Source organism: Rattus rattus, chromosome 2 (genome assembly GCF_011064425.1).
Source record: "Rattus rattus isolate New Zealand chromosome 2, Rrattus_CSIRO_v1, whole genome shotgun sequence".
Classification (NCBI taxonomy): Eukaryota; Metazoa; Chordata; class Mammalia; order Rodentia; family Muridae; genus Rattus; species Rattus rattus.
The window spans coordinates 67,341,875-67,357,944 of NC_046155.1; positions in this window are offsets into that span (position 1 = coordinate 67,341,875).

Sequence of the window (16,070 nt, forward strand, 5' to 3'; positions counted from 1 at the left end):
GAGATACCTAGAGGGTAATATCCTGTGAGCAAGTAAATATGGAGTAGGATACACAGAATGATCCATTATCATGTCCAAGAACCTGTGTCCCAGGATAGCTACGAGTTAGCTCAACACAGAGTAGTGAATTCACTTAAAATATGATAAGATTTCTCTCCACCGAAGGCATCATCAAAGGTAATGCCATGTTGCAAAGACAGTCTTGGTATGAAACGTGAATTTGGTAGAGATTGGACTGGCAAAGAGCAGGGGTCGGTCTTGGTGAAGAGAGTATTTACAAGGAGCCAGCTTAGTACTGGAAAAGGAGGATGGCTTTTATTTTGGAAAGGACGCTAGTCTGTAGAAGAGACTGGACCCATGGAACCGCTGGCAGATTTCAATTCCAATTTCAACCACTGGTAGATAATTTTGGAGCTATCAGCATGTATTTCTGATGACTGACACTAGTTATTGGATAGACAAATTCCATCCGCAGCCCCAGCTTTCAGACAAAGTCTCACTATGTAACTTAGGCAGACCCTAAACTCATAATCCCACTTCGGATTCTCCAGTGCCAGAGCTGTAGGAAGGAGTTACCCTCACATCTTCTAAAACATTTTAAACCACAAAATAAACCCTCAGACATTCTGAGCAGATTACTTACATAACAACTAAATAACAATAAGTATTTATCACTGTATAATTACCTGTAATGGTGTCTCACCAATCTTACCCACGGGAATCTGAAGGGCTCATATTTGTACCATGACACGCAGAGCTAAATCTGGGAACTGGAAAATTATGGACCCAAAATGTCACACATGCTAATAGATTGTCTCATTATGTAACAAACCAAATAGCTCACGTAAAGCACAGTGATATCGATGAAGGCAAAGCCATAAAGATTTCTAATTAAAATGGAATAATAACAGCAGCTGAAGTCACAGCCACGCCGGGCCACGCCGAGGGTTCAGGAATAACAGATCCTTGCAAATTCCCATGCTTAGCAGCCTAGGAAGTCCTGTCAAACGGACGCTGAGCAAGGTGCTTGGTAACTCTAAAAGCAGCTTGATTTCTGCTTAAGAATTCTGGCTTAAAAACACCTTTCTTGGGAGACTCCCAGTCTTATAAAAAGGGAGGGCAGGAATTGCTTGTCAGCTGTCTGTTAGGAAAGAAAGAGTGTGAGCTTATACTCTCCAATTCCCCCTCCACCTCCTGCTGCTCTCCTTTCTCTGGTCTACAGTTCTCTGTAACCTATACAAGAACAGTGTACATAGATGGTGTGACGATGGGGTTATTAGGTAGGCGATAACATAAGTGACACGTCTCAAGCACTTACACTATTGGGAGCCCCAAGACCTTTTGGGCATTGAGTTACACCTGCTGTGGTGCCCCACATTAGAACTGAGATGCTGCGAATACTCACTCATTTAGAACAACAGTAACAGACCAGTGCATAGCATCTTAACCCAACACATTAGTCAAAATAAGCTCCGTATTCCAAGAGAAGGTAGGGAGGAGACCAGCTTTGCTGAGCCAGAGTGTGGTTTAGCAGAAGAGCATCATTCTCATATCTGCCATTTCCTGAAGCAGGCTGTGATATTTGGTTGAAGCAAATGGGAGAGGTTTGGCCTCAGCAGCTGGGGAAAGGATTATTGCCCCAATATTTGTCGCTAGTCTTTGATACTTAGCTAAAAGAGACAGTACCAGCTTCCCCAAAGTTAGTGACACTTTGGGATATGAAATGTCAATGACCCTTTTGTCCTTCCTTATATTCAAATATGTTTTTCTATCTTGGGATCTTTTTACCCACGGAAGATGTGTGTAACACCTTGCACTAGCCAATTGGAATACAATCACTTCCTAATCAACGTAGCTCTCATGAATGTTGGCACACTAAATTAGGAAGGGGGTATTTGTTATCTTCAGCACTGACTACATCAGAGGGTATTTCTCTATGAGTGGAAGGCTGTCCAGCCTGTGGCAGCATGCACATATTCCCCATAATCTAATTTTCGTCTCAAAGCCTCAATTTTATCTTTGGCAACAGATAATCTCAGTTGCTTTCCTCGAAGCGGTAGGCTCCCCTGGTTCTCTCCTGAGAAAGTGCAAGTCTAAGAAACTAGTTAGTCAGTACACAGAAAGAGTGTTCCCTGGGAACGTGACTAGTTCAGGGCATAATTCAAATAATCACTTAGGATCTCTTATTCAACACAGCTATTGGATTGCAGTATACAACCTAAGTATTTTATGTGTGGTTGCTGATGTCCCAAGGGCTATAAAGCACGCTGTGTCTATTTGAACTGAGTTATCAAGAGCAGTTTCCCTTTCTTTCTTTGAGTGCTGCGGCAGAGAGCAGGACCATCATTTCAGGTGGGACACATGGCCACTGACTCAGAGGGCTTGGGGGTCAGAGGGGAACCCCAAGGAAAAAGAAGAAGGTGAGGAGGAAGAGAAAGTCGCCATAGGTTAGGAGTCAAGAAGACATGGCCCTGGGGACTGGCCAACTGGGGTTAAGAGTGCCCAGATGGAACATAGCAAGTAATAAGTCAGGATTATCGATAGGAAACAGATTTTAATAGCATAGAGGATAGATGTCTGCCCAGCTCTAGTGCTGATTAAGGCTTATTGTAAATGTAAAGGTTGTGTGTGTCTTTAACCCGGGAACCAATTGGCCAAAGGTGGGGTAGAAACCCTGGGTTAGGATTAAAATTTTCTATAACAAAATAGTGCTGTTTTTCACCTTCGATACAAACAACAGTGTTGAGAATATTTGAGATGGCTCTTTGGTGGGGCCGGGAACATTGTTTAGCTTTTGGATCTTCAGATTGGAAATTTAGGGGGAGGAGTAGTTGATATTGAACCAAAGCCTTGAGATCCCAAGGACGTTCTCTCGCCACTGAGCTATGCTCCCCGTCCAGATCCCCTGGCACTCTCATTATCTTGGGACTCCAGATGTCTTACTTTCTAAACGTCTGAAGCAAGAAAAACATCTTTCCACAAGTTCAGTGTATTTAAACTCACCTTCTCTCTAAGATCTGTTTATAAGCCTGTGTCAACACTTCTGAACTAACCTTGTCATCCACAGAGACGTTTCTCAGTGAGGTCAGCCATTGAGCTTGGGCCCAGCCAAAGCTGACAGCTGGCGCTCATCTTCCCTGTTGTGAATGAGGGCCCTTCATGCAGCTTAATTTGTGCCTTATCTTGTGAAGATTTTTATTTTATCCCAGTTGGTAGTTTTGCTGTTCAGAATGACCCAGAAGAAAACCATGGGCTGCTTCAGTGGAGAAACTGTGTTGATAAGGCAAAGCTCTGATCTGGCCTGGTTGTTACTGTTGGCTGTGTTTCACATTACAAGTGAAAAAGGGCATTAACTAAGAAGTCTTTGAGCAGAAACACATGTAAGGCAAGCTCATGTGCTGATCAGTTGATGAAAATGGATCATTGAATGCGCTCAGGAACCCCACTCAGCCTGACTAAGCTGCGTGTTAACAAGTGAAAGCAGGTATCAGGCAAGGAGTCTCTAAATAAACACAGGAAGCAAGGCCATGTACTGCTCAATTGAAAGGCTATGACCTTGAGCTTACAGGAACCCGACTTTCCATTTCCCCTGGGGACAGTGATTCAGTATTCACTGTGTTTAGTGTTTCTATAGAACATAGTTATCGTGAGTAATATAATAGGTCTGTCCTTGGCCATCCCTTCATTAGGAAGGATATGCCACCCTGTGCTTCAGTAACAACATGTCCTCAATCTTAATGTCTCAGAGTGATAATGATTTCTTTATTTTTAAATTCTTTAAAAACAAGTGTGTGCGTGTATGTGTTTGTTGTGTGTACATGTACTTGTGCATAACTGTGAACACCCAGAGAGGCCAGAGGTCAATGAGTGTCTACCACTCTTCACCTTATTCTTTTGAGGCAGGGTCTCTCCCTGAAATAGGGGCTCATGGTCTTTTTTGTTTGTTTGTTTTTGTTTTTGTTTTATTTGGCTAAGCTGGCAACTAGAAAGTTTTAGCAATCCCCTGTCTCTGCTCCCAGAGTTAAGATTACAGATGTGCACAAGACCATACTAAGCTTGTTATATAGGAGCTGGGATTTGAACTCAGATCCTCATGCTTGTGCAGCAAGTACTCTCAACCTCTGAGCCATCACCACTGCCTTCAGAATAATTCCATTCATTTATAGTTCCTTCTTCCCATTGGTTGTTAGTGCTAGGCCCTTATGAACACTTCTTTCCATTTGTGATGTAGGCTGGCTCAGATCCCAGTGTTTAGAGCACAACTGGTCACAGTAGCAGCTGAAGGACGCATCTCACGAGCATTTAAAGTGTTGTTCTGCAGAGCTCATTGTTTGTGCTGTTGTTTGGCTGAAGTCCCAGAGCCACACTACGTTTCCAGAAGGAACCCAAGAGCCATCTTACCTGAAGCCAGGAGGAAAGCAGGTGATATCAGGCAAACAGTGCTAAGGATAGTGCCATTCGTTATGTGTCATTTGACAGAAGATACCATCAGTTGAAGATGTATTTTTGTTTGTTGTGTTGTCAGGGATCAACTAAGCAGGTTGCCGAAATGTTAAAGACAATGTTAAAATAACTGTTGCAGTGTGTATGTGTGTGTGTGTGTGTGTGTGTGTGTGTGTGTGTGTGTGTTTACTATATAGCTCTGGCTTGCCTGATATCCACTGCATAGGTCAGGCTGGTCTCAAACTCACAACAATCCCCTTGTCTCAACCTCCCAAGTGATGGGATTACAGGCATGTACTGCCTTTCCCAGCTTGGCCACTGGGCACTGGACATTTTAGAGAACAAAAGAAGGGTGAATGGGTCCCTCGTGGTGCCCAGACAGAGAGAAATCAGAGAATGCCTGCTGCCAGTCATCCAAGTAGGGTGCTCTCTCAGGTATGCTTCTGAGTAAGTAGTAGAGTCAGCCTTAGTGATCTACTCAGACAGGTGCAGTAAGGGGGCGAGGGTCACCTTAGGGATGTTTGCCTGAGCTACAACTTGTCAGTTGTTATGGCTAAGATTCAAGTAAAGTTAAAGAGGGCTCAGGACGGCCTGAATAGTTCATTTATAAATCTTTTCTCATCGCCAGTAAGAAAAAAGAAACACAGCCAATTAAACCAGAGCCTAGCATTCATTATGAGACTCATCTTCATTTCAAGATTAAGATGCAAAAAATGCTAAAACCCAGATATAGAGGGTGATAGAGCAAGCTCTTAACTTTAATGTAAAATGTATTATAAATCATTGTAATTTATGTTCACAGCTTTCTCTTAATTTTTTATCATCCCAAAGTATAATTTGTGTGTGTGTGTGTGTGTGTGTGTGTGTGTGTGTGTGTGTGTATGCAGTCAGTTTTTGGCAAACATATTGGTATGTGATTGTCTCTGTTTTTTATTTTGATAAAATTTTAAGTTCATCATTAATTATAACATCTGTATTAGTAAGTTCCATATACTAGTCAGTCAGCTATCTCAAGGGCAACACCTTGTCTTACTTTAGTATAATGTCTCTACAGGTTGCTGACATTGGAGTGATGTACAGAGCTTGTCTGTGTTGTACGTGTCTATGCAGGTCTGTGTAACTACCACCCCCAACTGATATACAAAGCATTGGTATGTTTTATGTGATACTACAATACATGTGACATGTAGGACCTCAGAGTTTGAACTATAAACCTTGACTGTTGGCATTTTCAAATTGGTAGTCGCATGCTTGGTTACCCCAGGAAGTATTTTGGCAAGTAAGATTAGTGAAAATAGGAATTCTCAGACTGTAAACCTACAAGATATCATGAAAAAAATCTTTAGAAGTTTGTTAGTTTTAGATTGAAATGATCATGTCTGAGGGGAGTTTAGTGGTTTGAGTGAGAATGGCCCCCATAGGCTCATAGATTTGAACAGTTTGGTCTTCAGTTGGTGGAAGTCTTTAGGAAAGACTAGAAGGCATGGCTTTGTTAGAGTAAGTGTGTCCCTGGTGGTGTGTTTAAGGTTTCAAAATCTCATACCAGGCCCAGTGTCTCTCTCTTTGCCTCAGGATATAAAACTCTTAGCTACTGCCCTGGAACCATGACTGTCTGCTTCCCGCCATGATGATAATGAACTAATCCTCTGAAACTGTAAGGAAGCCTTCAGTTAAATGATTTCTTTTGCAAGAGCTGCTTTGGTCATGGTGTCTCTTCAGAGCAATAGTAACCAAGACAGGAAGTTTGGGAAAGAAAACATAAGGGGCACACATGATGACTCATATTAAACTCTACTTTGGAGTCTCATAGAGGAAAGAGGACATGAGTTTGATGACATGGATGTGATTTTAAAAATTACCATTACCTCCCAGGCTCACTGAGCAACATCAAGATTGTAAAATAATGTCCAAGTCTGCACTTCACTTTCAGTGCAGTGCCCATGTAAGGACTGCTCACTGCCTAAGAGACTCTGCCATGAACCCTTTCCCATGCTGCTCTGCTTGTTTTGAACACTGACTTTCTAAGGTGGAATCCTGTTATGGCTTAAACATGAAATGTCCCTCACAGTCTGATGCGATTGAAAATTTGGTCCCTAGCTAGTGGCAAACTATGAAAAGGTTGTGTAACCTTTGGGAGGCAGGGCCTTGCTGGAGGCTCTGTAGCCCAGGAACACTTGCTATCTGACTGAAGGTACAATGGAACCAGCCGGTCTTCTGCTCTGCTGCCATAATGGAATGGTCCCCTTGAACTGTAAGCCACAATGACCCTTTCTTCCCTTAAGCTGCTTCTTGCTAGGTATTGTATTATAGCTATGACCCCATCTTAGTTATTGTCTCTGTTGCTGTGGTAAACACTATGACCAAAAGCAACATGGAGAGGAAAGGGTTTATTTCATCTTACAGCTTTTAGTTCATCATCCAGAGGTATCAAGGCAGGAACTCGAGGCAGGAACCTGGAGGCAGGTAGTGAAATGCTGCTTTCTGGCTTATTCTTTGTAACTTGCTCGTCCTGCCTCCTTATGTACACCAGAACCATCTACCTAGGGTTGGCTCCATCCACAATGGACCAGGCCCTCTTGCATCATTAACAATTAACACAATGTTCTCCTGACTGTCTCATGGAGGTAATATTTTCAGTTGTGGTTCCCTCTTCTCAGATAACTCTAGCTTGTGTCAAGTCGATGAAACAAAACAAAGTCCAAATACAACCAGGACACCATCTCATAGTTGAATGAACTTTTGGGCAAGCTGTAGACTCTATAAGAATCTCCCCTTGTCATTTGACCATCAAGTGGCTTAGCCAGGTCCTACCTCAGCTCCTTTTACTCCTAGGTCTGTAGTCTTTGTCCTGGATAATTTCTTGACTGTGTTTTCTCAGCAGACCTGAGGGAGAAACCATGAGAACTTTGCACGTCCTCTTCCCTGGTCTTCCAGGTGTCAATTCTCAGTGTGACACAAGGGAACGGTGTCTGAGCAAACCTGTCATTCCCACCCGGTGTTTCCACATCAGTTGCTTTGATTTCCATCTCAGAGTCTCTTCTTTAGGACTGAGCACACATACTTTTGTAGACTTCTGGATTTCTCCGGGGCATTTAGCTGTTGGGTGCCCTGAGTGTGAACAGGGACTTGCCTTGGTCTTCCCAGGAAGCGAATGGAAGCAGGCGTTGCACAGGGCAAATAAATACAGCTACCACCAGGGGGCACTCTAACCTTTGTGTGGTGTGCACCTGGCCCCATCACCTTCCCCACAGAGGAAAGGAGTTTTGTTGAGATTTACGTTCCCCTTTGGCTCAGACACTGCTTTGTGAGGATAAATCTCTGTGGTTTCTACATGCTATGGAATCCGTATGCGGTCGGCTGGCATACTGCAGTTGAGAAAAAAATGAGCCTCTTGAAGGCATCCCCCTTGTATCTTACAGTGATGGATGACTATGGCTGAAGCTGTCTTTTCCCAGAGCACAAATGCATTCATTTGTTCTCTTTAGAACCCACCGTTCAATTGATCCTGACACTAAAATATAATAAGTGGTGTCAGGGAAAGGTTGGTGGGTGGCTCGGAATGGTGAGTCAAATCCTCTGCCTTCTGGCCCTTGCTGAGTTTAGTTAAATGCAGTGTTCAGGTGCCAGTCAGTAGCTCAGTCAAGTGGAAGGGGAGCCAGGGCTTGGGAGTGGAGAGTGAAAGATTGTGTTATGTAATGGAAACTACTTTTATCTCTAGCTGTCCAAATGTAACTGGCTTGAAATTCCTTTGACCAAGATTGTGATGTTGGAAACTACAAGGTGATTTGGGCCTCACAGAAGGCCCAGCTGAGTCTGGGCCAGTGTGTGTGCAGTTTGTTCAATGATTTTCATATGCTGCTTGGGCAGCATCCTTTGTAATAAATCCTCGAGTGGAGGCAGCACATGGATGGCTGAAGCTGGACAGTAGTGTATCTTGGTTCTATCCAAGCCAGGAGGCCAGGGTATCAGGCAGTGTTCCATCACTGATGTGGGTTGACATATGGTGTTTGGTGTTCTCACCAAACTGGTTACCAAGACCCAGCTATCAAAATATTGAAGTCCAGCAATCGAAAGCCCCCTTTGGTTCACCTAAGTAACACAACCAATCAAAATTAAACACCTTATCCTAACATGAGGTTTCCCCTTTACCTTTATAAACTGCCATTTTCCTATGTGTCTTGTCTATCTCTTCTATCCAGAGGCAGTCCATTGTCTCACTCCCGGACAAATAGCCCATTCCTCTCTTCCTTCCTCCTTTTTTTCACCCTCTCCTTTATTCCCTCCCCCTTATCATTCTTGTTCTATCTCCTGTTTTTGTTTCTAATCCCTGCACTCTGCCTCCCTGAGGCAAATAAATATCCTTTTTACTGAGAACTTGGTCTTGGGGTCCTGCACCAATACTTTTCTTTTCAAAGGACATGGGCATTTAATTATTCGTGGGCTTATCAAAACAGCCCCAGTTTATTCAGTAGACAGAATTCGAGGAGGAATAGATCTTCATGGTGAGAAGAGTAACCATGAATGTTGAGTTTGGCTATGAAAGGCTGGTCTTGGTCACCATGGCGGCAGTACAGCTGTCCAACACCTGGCAGCCCTTGCAGATGTCTGTTCTTTTACTTACAAGGAAAACGGTTTGCATCTGGAGACTTGTCATCCTGGTCCTCTAATAAGAAACATTTCTATAGCATCTTTGGTTCTTCTCCTGTGCTGACAAAGCCTATGTTCTAGGCAAAGAAGCAGCACCCATACTACATTAGAAGTTGGCTTCTCTAGGGGAAGAGTTTACACACACACACACACACACACACACACACACACACACACACACACACACACATACACTCTCATACTTGTCAATCTACCTTTGCTTTTATAAATTTTTGCTTGCAACTTCTTTAAATAAGTGACATATATTGCCTCTTCCCCCAATTAACAGTCATCATCAGTTGGTCCATCTCCTATAACCAAAAGGAAGTCCAAGAAACCCCATAAGCCTTTGTGCTTGTGAGCATAGTACCTGCTGGCACCAGACTATGTTTCAGATGACCAAAACTAAAAGCCAATTGCACCGGTTGGTTTCCTGTCAACTTTACACAAGCTGGAGTCATCTGGGAAGAGGGAACCTCAGTTAAGAAAGTCTCTTCATCAGGCTGGCCTAGCGGCAAGTCTTTGGGGACATTTTCTTGATTAATCGATGGGGGGAGGCTCAGTCACTTTGGGCAATGCCCAAAAGTGGTCCTAGAAGGAATAAAAGGGAGTAAATGTGAACCCTAGGAGCGAGCAGCAGCCCCCTACAGTCTTTGGTTTCCCTCAATGATGGATCATGATCTGGATGTATAGCCAAATAAACCCTTTATTTCCCCAGCTGCTGTTGGTCTTTGTCCTTCTCACAGCAATAGAAGTAAACTCGGATGCCTGTCAGCCAGCTGAACAGTTACATGGTCTAACCAGCAGCTGTATTAATGAGGTCTTAGCTATCCAAAGCTGAGCTTGACATCAACAGCACCTTTTACTTAGGTTCCTTCTGATACTCCAGGGCAGCTTCTTGCTAAATTATTGTCTAAAGAAAGTCCCAAGTAGTGTATTATACAAATGGATTAACGGTGATTTATTAAAATCCTACTTTGAGAGGTTCAACCCATAGACAAATGTATTCAATGTATACTCTTAATGGGGGCTCTCTCCATGGAATAGATGGCATACCCCTCCAGCCCCACACACATACTCCATTCTGCTTCCAGGAGCTTTCTTTACAGAAAATCCAGCAGAGTGGCAGGGACAATACCATTCAGGCACAGTATTGCCAGTGGGAATTATGAAAATGTGTTTCATGCCCTCAGGAGTCCGAACTGGCTTTAGTGAAGCCCCACTCAGATCTGTGATCTCTTGGTGTGTTGTTTAAGGAATGATTGTCATTCCTTTAAGGGAACTCACAGAGACCTAGATCAAGGTGGTCCTGCATTCACAAAAACCAGCTGGGGTTCCTTGTAGAGGAGGGAGTATATTGAGCATAAAAGAACATCTCTGGGGAAGCTGGTTCCGTGCCTGTGAGTCTCCATTTCAAGATGTTAGCCGCTGAGCTAATTTCTCTGCCGTTCTGATCTTTTGTCAAGAACACCAGGAACACTTCAGACACAGGCAACTTTGATGGACTTTTCAAACCTGCATGCCCTTCCTTTAATACTATATTACAATCAGCCATCCCGTGTAGACATACGTTTCATTTAGGAACTGTCAGCCATAAAAGTCACAGAGGAAAAGAAATCTAAGGGCTGCTGATTGGGAACCCATAGCCTCAGGCATCCCAACAGTCAGTCCATGGCAGGGAAAGATTGACAGGCAAGTCCCTCTGGGTTCCTGGTGGGAAAGATCCATTAGTGTCATACGTTTGTGGTCATTTGCCGTCACAATGAGCTTTCAAGAAATTCAAAAAATGATTGACAAAGTTCAGCTAAAAAGTTTGTTAAGCTCAATATATTTCAGAGAGTTCTCTATAATTATAACTTGTATAGTGGTTTAATGCTTATGATGATGGTACATGGTTCCGAGGTATTTCTGGTCCTAAGCAAGAAATATTCCTACCTTTGACCTCTGGCCTTGTGGAGATAGCTTCTTCCAAAGACCCTAGCTCTGTTAGCTTGTAAAGTATTTTATAGCTGCAGAGACTCACACTTTCTCAGACCTGCTCAAGCACCCCAAGTCATTGAGAAGAAACTGAACTTAAAGGTAAAGCAGAGTGAAGCCATTTTCAATTTGCTAAACTCATCCAGTTTTGTCCCGAGGCATTGATAAAGAATGTCGTGTGTGTGTGTGTGTGTGTGTGTGTGTGTGTGTGTGTGTGTGTGTGTGTGGGTGAAATGAATAGATGACTATGATTCTAGTATGTCAAGGCCTGTGTGCAGCCAAGGAGATTCTAGAGATGAATGGAAGGACTGGCACGGTGGAATCCCTCTTCCTGGTAGGTCTGTTGGCTTTATAAATTGATCATAAGTGTAATGTCCCTAAGACATGGACACCTTCAAAGGATGCACCCTGTTATTTAGAAGCTGGTGGCATTTTCTATGGGTCTCCCTGACAGGTATGGAAGTTGTTCAGTATGTAGATTTGAGTGTTTCCTGGCTTCCCTGATCCTAAAATGGAGGTTTTCTTGAGAAGCAGCCTGAGAAGTATGTATTTGGAGCTGTTGCCTGTTGAAGTTTGGGCATCTATTGAAGTTGTGTGTGTGTGCATGTGTGTGTGTGTGTGTGTGTGTGTGTGTGTGTGTGTGTGTGTGTTCACGGAGGTTGCCTGTGTATGTGTGGGTTCTCAGGCATAAGAAGGTCAGAAGACACCTTTCAGTGTAGCTCCTCAGGTGCCGTTCAGATATATTTTTGAGACAGAGTCTTCTACTAATCTGGAAGTCAGAGATTGTTTGACTAGGTTGGTTGGCCAGAGAGTTCCAGAGAACCACCTGCCTCCATCTCTCCTGCATTGGTAATTTGCATTGCCGGCATGCTTTGCTTTTTATGTGGTTGCTGGCACGGAAGTTATGCCCTTATGTTTGCAAAGCACTTTACCAACGGAATTGTCTTGGCTTAGATGACATTTCTTATGGCTTCCAATCCTGTGATGCTCTGTATGGTGAGAATGACAGAGGAGATAACAGGAAGTCCATAGCACTTAAGAACTTCCAGTCTGTTTGAGACCCTGTACGCCACTAACTATTAAATGACTCGAGTCTTAAATCCTTTAAATGGTTCAACACATGTCATCGCTTCTCACAAATGCCTTCTTTTGGCTTCACCTCGAGCAAGATTAAATGAGTTACTTAATCTACTTCAAATTCAATTTTGTTTTTCTCATTAAAGAAAGCAGTGGTAGAAAGAGTTGGATTTTAATTCTTACCTTCATTTAGCATAAAGGCCAAGGACAAGAGGGTCACTCTGTACTGTTGAACCCTTTGCTACAGTACAGATCACCTAAATGTCTCCATACACTCCATATGCTCCAAACACTTCAATCTGTCAGTGCTCCTGAGACTTATGTAGACAGACCTAGTCTGAGGCTAAGGGAAATGTTTGTCTTAGTTACTTTTCTGCTGCTGTGATTAAACACCATGTGTAAAAGCAACTTGGGGAGGAAAAGGTTTATCTGGCTTGTACTTTCACCTCACTGTTCATCGGGAAACTTAAAATAGGCAGGAACCTATAGGCGGGAGCTGATACAAAAGCCATGGAGGAGTGCCGCTTAATGGCTTACTCTTCCTTGCTTGCTCGGACTTTTTTTCTTATAGAACCCAGAACTTCCAGTCCAGGGATGGTACCACACACAGTAGGCTGGCTTTCCCTATCAATCATTAATTAAGCAAATGTCCTACAGGCCATCCTACAACCGGATATTACAGAAGCATTTTACCAGCCGAAGTTTTCTCTTCACAGGTGACTATAGCTTGTGTCAAGTTGACATAAAATTGCCCAGCACGATGGTCTAAACATGATAATGGGGGTAGCTCAAGATTCATCAGGACCATGTCCTGTGCCAACATCCCCTGTTTCCCCCTTGAAAGTTATTGGGATATTGGAGGATGGACTCTGTGGAGGTAGTTGCTGGAGAGATGGCTCAGACTTGAATAGCACTTGCCGTTTATATAAAGGTCTTGAATTCTCTTATCAGCCCCCAAATGGAGCCTTACAACCAAAGGGAAGTTACAACAGTAACCTCAGTGTCTGGGGATCCAGGACCTTCTGCTGGCCTCTGCAGACACTAGACATGTGCTCGGTGTATATACACACAAGAAAAACACTCATACATGTAAATAAAAATAAGCGATCTTTAGAAAAACTATAAGGGTAGAGAAGAGATGCAAGGAAAGGAAGTAGGAGAGGAGTATGCCCTCCCAGGTGTGCCTGCAGTCTGGCCTTCTAGGTGATCCCACCTCCTGTCAAGTTGAAAGGCAACATTAACCATCACAGTGGTCTTGCATTAAATTGGGATTCATTTTGCTGGTGCTAAGTGTAAGCAGGGAGTCTGATAAGCAAGAGTTGGGGGTTGGGGGGAGCTGAGTCACACCCAGGCTCTGTATTGAGTGCTGCTTGCCCTCTCTGGGTATAGCGGGCCCTATTCCAGAAGTGCTCTTCTCCTCAAAGGGAATGTCTAGCTTTTCTTCCAAAGTCCATTCTGCCTCCTACTTCCATCTGACCAATAGGAGTGCTAGGATTACATATGTGTACCACTGCATCTGATTCTACATGGGCTCTGGGCGTGTGGACTACACTGGTGCTCTATGGGGGCATGAGTCTTATGCATTCAAGGCAGAGAAAAGGGGTTAGTTGCTGGAGGCCCAGAAGCTACCCGTAATTATCAGTCTTTGAGAACCAATAATTGATTCCTTCTGCATTCTCTTCATTCTGTTTGTTACCTGTTCCATTAGCACTGAGCTGCTCAGATTCCAAACAGAATTGGACAATTGGGAATCCCTTGCCCAGGGTGAAAATGAATGTACTTTTATGGAATCCAACCCTGTCAGCCAGCTTTGACACATTCAATCAACCACCAAATAACCCATAGAGATTTCAGGCTCATAAATAGACTTCTATGCTTTTACTTGATAGACTCTCATCTTTTCATTTTATGTGTTCTTTGCCCTGAAGAATATAAAATATCTGAAAATTGGTAGTGTATATGGTAAACCCTCCAGTCAGGTAAGGGATATTCCCATGACAGATGTGGGAACTTAAACGCAAACCTCAGAAGCAGAAGAGAGAATGATTGGCTGAGGCCATTTGAAAACATAAATACGACTCATTTGTTAGATTGTTTTAAAAGGTTATTTAGCAGGAGTTGTGTGGAAAAGCACATAATTGGTAGTTACAACAAGCTTAAAAGACACAATTATTTTTAATAACATATCCATACCCCAAACTCTTATTTAACAAATAAACAGAAGTCATAATTGCTCTTGCTAGAATTTGTCATAACAGTTTCATAAAGTACACAATTAACCTTCATGACAGCCTGTGATGTGAGGTTTATTTTATTTTACAGAGGAGGAAATGCATCCTAGAGAGGGTGTGTCCCTTGCTTTAAGTCATTTGGCTGGTTAGCGGTGGAATCAACCACACTATGTATGACTCCTAAGACCTCCCTTGTCATGTCCATAATTTTTTTCTTTAAAATTAAGATTATTTTAAAGTACTGTTGGAGCGGGTGCATGCTTGCTCCTTGTACATGTGAGTGTCAGAGGCCCTTCTGAGAAGATAGATCTCTTCAGCTAGCTGTTGCATACGTCAGGCTAGATCTGTGAGCTTATGGAGGGTTTTGTCTCTGACTCCCATCTCACTATGTGAATGCTAGGATTCCCAGAGGCTCGACATCATGTCTGGCTCTACGTGGGTTCTGTGTTTCTGAATTGAAGCCTTCACATTTCCATAGAAAGTATTTACCCACCGAGCCATATTCCCAGGCCTAATTTCTTTATTTTTATTGAGTGATAGTAGCTCAAACAATTGACTTGGCAAACCTTTAAGATCTGGTCATATATACTATCCTCTCTTACCTTGCATCATTCATTTGTATCCCAGTATCTGTTGTTCGAAGAACTAGAAAACCCAGTGAGAACACAGGTCAGAAAAAGGCCTGTATCCCCTTACCCTTTCAAGTTTATCTGCCAATATCACTATCTAATTGGGAAAAAAACATTTCACAAAGTGTGCCTAGTCTCTTTTTTTCCTTTTCTATAATGAGTTGTCACGATTCCTTAAAATAGAAGATAAATGTCTCCTAATTGAGTGTGTGGATAATGGAGTGTGTAATAAGGGACCATCAGGGACTCAGGACATGAATAAGCAGTTTGATTCCTCAAGAAGAGAAGCATTGCTGTGTACATATCCTTTCGTCCACAGCTCACACTGCAGATTTATTCAGCAGGGAAGAAAGGCCTTTCCCAGGTAACCATTACCTTTCTTTATCAGCAGCTAACATAAAACACCCTGCCAAAAACAACTTCAGTGAGAAAGGGTTATTTCAGCTCCTAGGTCAAGGGTACAGGCCAACATGGTGGGAATGTCAAGGCAGCAGGAGCTTTAAGTACTTGGCTGCATCGTGCCAACACACCAAGAACCAGAGAGCGATGAATGGATGCTGCTGCCCAGCTTTCTTTCTCCAAGTATAAAGTCCTTGATTCCAACCTAGGATGTGTTGCTGACCATTCTCAGGATGGCTCTTTAGACCTCATTAGCATGATCAAGATAATTCCAAGAAAGCCCAGGAGCCAAATAACCCTTCCCAGGTGTGTCTCCTAGTCTGCAGACCCTGTCAAGTTGACAGTCATCACTAACCACCCCAAATGGTCTTGTCCCCTAAATAGAGATTCAATATGAGGTTGCTTCGTTGGTGCTAAGTATTAGCAGGAAGTCTGGTGAGAAAGAGCGTGTGGTGGTAGGGCAGCTGACCCACACACTCAGGCTCTTTGTTAAGTACTGGTTGACTTCCAAGCATAGCAGGTCTATTCTCTAAGCACTGCTCTCCTCAAAGGTAGTGCCTTGCTTCGCTCCCCCAGCCCACGTCTCTTCACTGGTTTTATGCTTCAGCTCCTGATGCTACTGTCTTAAGGGTGTGCTGATGCTATGCCTTGCCCCTGCCCCTTTCAG